Source organism: Pecten maximus, chromosome 17 (assembly GCF_902652985.1).
Source record: "Pecten maximus chromosome 17, xPecMax1.1, whole genome shotgun sequence".
Lineage (NCBI taxonomy): Eukaryota > Metazoa > Mollusca > Bivalvia > Pectinida > Pectinidae > Pecten > Pecten maximus.
In genome coordinates, this window is record NC_047031.1 from 6,511,527 (window position 1) to 6,517,994 (window position 6,468).

Below are 6,468 nucleotides of genomic sequence, written 5' to 3' on the forward strand. Positions count from 1 at the left end.
GTAAAAATTCACACTTGACATGTTCTTAACTTAAATAGAATGATAAAAAGTTTTAAACTGAGTTTTTGAATACAAACCTTAAATTTGTAACACATAAATGGTCTTATTTACATAAGAATGTTTTTTTATTTGCCATTGATATTTCACTATATGACCGTGAAGTCGCATCATTGGGCTGTATGCAACTTCGGAGGTTCTTACCCCGACTTGTGTTTAAAGCGTTTCGGATGAACAACTTTTGTCTTATTTTATTCTATGTACTTTTTACGTGAAGTTTAATGAGCTCAGATGGCGTTTGCCAGCCTGAAGGTTTGGGGTTTGAATAACCAAGATGTCGCTTTTTTGATATTTATTTTTTTCTGGTCAAATTTTAATATTAATTTTTTTCCTTTCTCAGGCTATCGCTGTGTATGGCTTAAATCAAAATAAAAGAAAAACAAAATCTATTCTTTCATGTTATCATTGTAGATTTATTATATCCATAGAAAGTGTATTCTGTAAACGTCCTTAATTTAGCGGTAATTTATTATAGCGGTAAGTGATCTTAGCGAAACTTATCTTAGCATCAACTTATCTTAGTGGTTACCTATCTTAGCAGCAATTTATCTTAGCAGCAACTTGTCTTGGCAGTAACTTACCTAAATGATAAATGATCTTGGCGATAACTTATCTTCGTGATAACTTATCTTAGCGACAAATTATCTCATAAGAGTAACTTATCTTAGCGGTAACTGATCTTAACATAAGTTTATCTTAGTCAACTTAACTTGGTGTTTAAAGAAGTCTGCTAAATTAAGATTCCAGATTTTATTATTATTTTTTTTTAAATATTATTTTCTACGACCAATACTGCGAATGTGACAATCACGCTTATCTGTTGAACTTTATTTTTGCGCGGCAATCTGAGTGCGCCAAAATAGTAAGTATACTGTAGTTTGTTTGTACTCTTGAACGGTAAATACTCCACTCCCCACCTACGCAGTCAGCTTCTGTAACAAGGCCAGCGGTTACGATAACTAGAACTCGTGAACCTACTACGTCAGAATTACTGGGTTGTCATGTTTTGTGTCTGATATATGGCCAGTTCAGTAACCTTAGAGGGGGAAATGGGGCCATCGTCATTCCAATAACCTCATTCCTCTCTGAGGACTGACGTATGAGCGGGATACTGCTTCAGTGAAGCTTATATTTTATACGGGTCTCCAATATTACAAGGAGGTAAGTAATTTTGCGTAATTTTACAATAAACCTCCCATTTTGTTTACATCTGAAAACAAAATATTTTATAATGCAATGCTTTATCTGTATGCAATATTGTTTGGGTAATACTAGTATGTACATGCATTTTATTTTTTTTCTTTCTATTTATTGATTGATTATTTAGTTATTTATTTTTACTTACGCATTTCTTATTTATCTTTTTATGTTTATTTTCCTTTAAATTCCCTGCATTGAAGCATTATATGATAAGGATAATGAAAGTCTTCGAGGATTATATTGCCAACTTATAATTTTAGTTTTTATTTAATTTAGTGTGTGTGAGTGTGAAACAGTTGTTTGTCATTTATGTTTAATAAGATACACTTTAGAATAAAATAAAATAAATAAATAAATAATAAAATTACACACACACATACACACACACACACACACACACACACAAAAGAAGAAAAAAAAAAACAAGCAAACAAAACAAAACAAAAATAAGATACACGTTGAAAAGAAAAACAAAACAAAAACAAAAAACAAACAAAAAGTCAACTTTACCTTACCTGCAGCTGAAAGCTTTTTCAAGTGAATTTCTAACCACTTCGAGGGAAATGGATTAATATAAGCTTTAAGCTTGTTTCTAGATCCCTCACCAATGTACAATTTGCAATGTATATGTACACTTGTAATGAATATAAATAAATATTGTTTAAACTAACCACTAAATACTAATACTATTTCTCAGCTCTTCACACGGGTATTTTATCAAATAGATATTAAAGCTACGTGATCCAAGATATTCATCGGAAAAAAAACTTCCATTTTTTTTTTCATTGCCATCATCGTAGTTAATGATACATTGACGGAAGTTCCCGTAAAAAAAGATATCGATGTTGATTTTTAGATCCATCGATGATATCCCAGAATTAAACGCGCTGACCAATATTTCTAACTAGATATATAATTTATAATAGTATTCAGTTGTACCCGCGAAACCATATGATTGGTATTCAATCGTAACACCTCGCCTCCATCTGCAAACGTAGTTTCACAGAAAATGACGAGGGGTTCCGATTGGAGTAGCATTTATTCATTCGGAATATTTCTGAATGAAATATGTTTTACATACGAGAATGCAACATAATATGGTCGGTTTCGAGACATATCCTAAATACAATGAATAGTTTGTTCTAAATCATATCGACGAGGAAACCAAGTAGCTTTAATTTTGCAACTATTCAACTTTTGTCGCCAAAGCCGTATATGATATAATACAGTGTCGAAGAAAAGACTTGTTTTGTTTCCAATTAGGCTATCAGACTGGTTAAATTCATTGAACTATGTACGTCATACAATATCGAAGTAAATCCAGTAATTTTTGTGATTAGTCAAAACGTGTTTGCTTCCAATTACACGTTTTGACCGATTCAATCACACTGTAAAATCTACGTCATACAGTACCGAAGAAAATGCAGTGTTTTTAACGATTGGTCAGAACATGGGTTTTTTTCCAATCATGGGGTTAGACCGGTTTAATAAGACAAAATACAAATTATGATCTAGATATATTTTCTTAATCATTATGAGACAAATTACGATAGTAATGTGTCCCTGTGCTCGATATAGCATACTGCTGCTTCCAGTATGTTGTGTGTTGTTAAATAGTGTTAGAATTGAGGTTTATTTTCTGTGACCACTAAAATGGTATCAAGCATGGCATTCGAGATACAGCTAACGTTAGACCTACTGCACTACGTAGGTCATGAGCTCGGTGCTATCGAGAGTGTCAGTGTTCTGTCAGATCCTGTTTTCTAAACTGTCTGCATTATACTGGCATTTTTATTAGTACATAAAGCAGCTCTTCCACTTGTGTTTATATACATTTAAAACAATGTTACACATTTCACAAAATGAAAGTTATATTATATGCACAACGTATGTACAACGTTTGTGTACTCGTCTAACCGGTTTGTCTTGTCCACGTGTCTTAGCTATTTGTTACCTGTGTTATGTGTTGTCCTTGTCACGTGATTGCATGTTCGTACGTGTACCTGTACGTATCTCGCACCGTCACTCGCGCACTGGACAGCGAACTATACAGACCTCTAATATAGATTGTAATTACAAGGTTAACTGTCAGAGTGATACATTGTAGGGGTCTTCTGTTGTTCCCGTCGAATAAAAGATTGAACCGAGAATCGCATCTGTAATGTTTTATATAGCATTGAACCCGGCTACACTTAAATGCCAAATGAAGCAGATGGCGGCCATAACCCCCTCCCCAATATTCTAGACCTAGATTTGCATGATAGGTGTCGTCAATGCAGCAGAATACGCTTGATCTTCCGGGACACCTGGTCATGTATTCCTTACCTATATATTTTGTTTGCTATTGTGTTTGTTTTCCACATTTTGAGTTGGAGTTATGGACGATGTTTTCTCCCATACTTAACAGGGTTATCCGGCGGTTGCTAGGGAAAAGATAAATCGATCTTACACAGGGTGGGTAAAGACAGCCGACACGCGCTATATGACGCTGCTCACAATAACGTAATGTTATCATTTTACGTTGAGTAACCAAGTCATAAATGATGACGTAATCCATTTTGACGCACATTCCAATGAGCATTGAAGATGGTGCGATGAAAAACTTTCATAAAAACTTACGTTTGGTTGTAAGTATGTGAGAAAAATAATCAATCATGGGTCTGTTCCGCGAACAAGGATATCTCAACCCTCGTGTAAGAGTACTCGGCAAGCCTCGTGCTGACTGGCCAAACTCTTACACTCGGGTTGAGATATCCCTGTTCACGGAACAGACCCATGATATATTCTAATATGAAACAGGCAATGCCTGAAAAGAGCGAAGCTAGTTAGTATGCCAATGTATAACATAAAAATATAGCGGTTATTATTACTTTCTCGTTATTAAACGGCGAAACGTTTCGCCGTTTAATAACGAGAAAGTAATAATAACCGGAAACCAAAAAGACTTTTCTGGAGATGCTATTTCTCAGAAACTTGTGAAATGCTTTGTAGTATGTATGGTCAATATCAACATGCAAAGGATTTTTTGAATTTGCAGGAATGCTTGTGATGGTTATCTCCATTGCTTTGTGCTGACTTTCAAAACACAACATCTTTTTTATTTTCTGTTTTGGGTTGACTATTTGGAATTATTGTCGCCCTTGGTTTTGCATAGTACAGTATGTGTGATCATTACCAGAGACATATGAATGATTTATTGCATATAATGTGTTTATATACCAGACATATATCTCTGAATATACCTAAAATGAGAGTTTTCTAAACAGCAGTTCAACTGTAGGTATATGGCCCCATGTAGTTGAAGGATCAAAGCATGACATTGAATACATGCCAATTATTTCCATTGCTTCCTTTCAACCATACTTTTATGTGAATGTCCAAATGAATTGCTGCTGCTTTCACTTCAGAAAGTGTAGCCCAACCATTATTGAATAGCTAGAGGGTACAATTTATGTGTCCTGTATGTGGAATTAGAAATTGATGTGTTTTTAACCACTTTTAATTATTTTTTTTAATCTTCCCAGAAAATCCAGTTTTTATACATATCTGTACAGATGTGCTTTCTCAGTCTTTGAGAAAAATCAACATAAAATTTCATCACTTCAACACCAATGGTGAACATGTAAATTTGATTCACAGGGGCATGTCTAGTCTTATATTTAAAAATAAATACATTTTGTAGCCAGAAATAGCTATATGTTAATTTATACAGGTATTTCTAACTATTTTTTTGATATAAGACAAGACATGTCCCTGTGGTTGATTAGAGGAACAATTGTTATGTTCCAAAGTAGACAGAGCTATAACCAAGACACTGGACTGTTAATTGTCTTTGATTATTTTCCCCTTATTACCCTTGATACAAAGTAGAATAATCAGTAAGCTTAAATGAGTAATTTAAAATATGTAATATCCAAACCTGTATAGTAATTAAAACTATAAAGTGCAGTACAGTACAGGTCTAACAATGTTATGTCTAGTTATATGGATATTATATGGATGGATAAAAAATCTAGACAACAGTTACAATTCAGGATGTCAATCAATTTTATTTCTGCTTAATTTCACTATCAATTGAGAAAAATGTAGTATTGTGTTGTTCATAGTGCAAATTCAGCAGCTCATATCTATGTAGTTGTTGTTCTAGCCTCTTTATTTCGGCTGCTGCTGACAAAACTTCCAAATCTGTATCTGAAAAAATACAATAGTTTTTTTCATTTAATGACAACACTCTTAAGCTAAAGAATTTATTTTTCTACATGTCCGGAGTATGCTTTACAATATCTCAACAAATAGGATGTATATATTCTATGTATGTGCTATTCCCACCCTATACATGAAGTCTTTTGACATGCTTGCTGTTTACTTTATAGACAAGAAAATAGAAAACATATGTACATACATTTTACATGTATTTTAATTAGTAAATTAGAAAGCTCATGATTCATATCAGGCAAGGTCATGGATGTTAGAATACTCAGCGGGTGAAGTCGGATAGATATGTTTACTGATGGTGGACAATGTCATGGATTAAAACACTCTGGGATTAGATTAGACAGTTTCAAAAATGTCACTTGTATTATATTGTAGTTACCGATGTTTATTATAGACGAAGGAAAATCAAATGCATATAATTAGTCAAGCTGTCACACCATTATGTTTGACTGGTTTATAGATTTTCATTTTCACTCAATGCTAATATGATAATCAACAGGAAAGTGTTCCATTCAAAAATATCACATCATCATTAGATACCCCAAATATTAGTGCCAAATGTAAGCATTCCAGTAATATACACATTTCATGTGGTAGTACATTTAGTAATCTGTGAGGGGAAAATAAGTGTATCATCTTTTAATTAAAACTGGTATTGGGCACCATTGATACACGTATAAGGCATGATCTAAACAATATTTTAATTATACATATTTATTGAAAAAAAGCTTAAATTTATGGTACATCACTACAAATAAAATCTTACTTTCAGTTTTGAAATATCAAGATAGACTTAGAAATCAATGGAAACAAATATTTTGGCATACTATTGAAATTAATAGCTAATGAATTTGATATAACCACATGGACATGTCTCGTCTTATATTTTTAAAACAGCCAGAAATACTTATATATAAAGTATTCATATAGGTATATCTGGCTATTTTTTTAATATAAGACTAGACATGCCCCTGTGGTATAAGTTAACTGTAATAA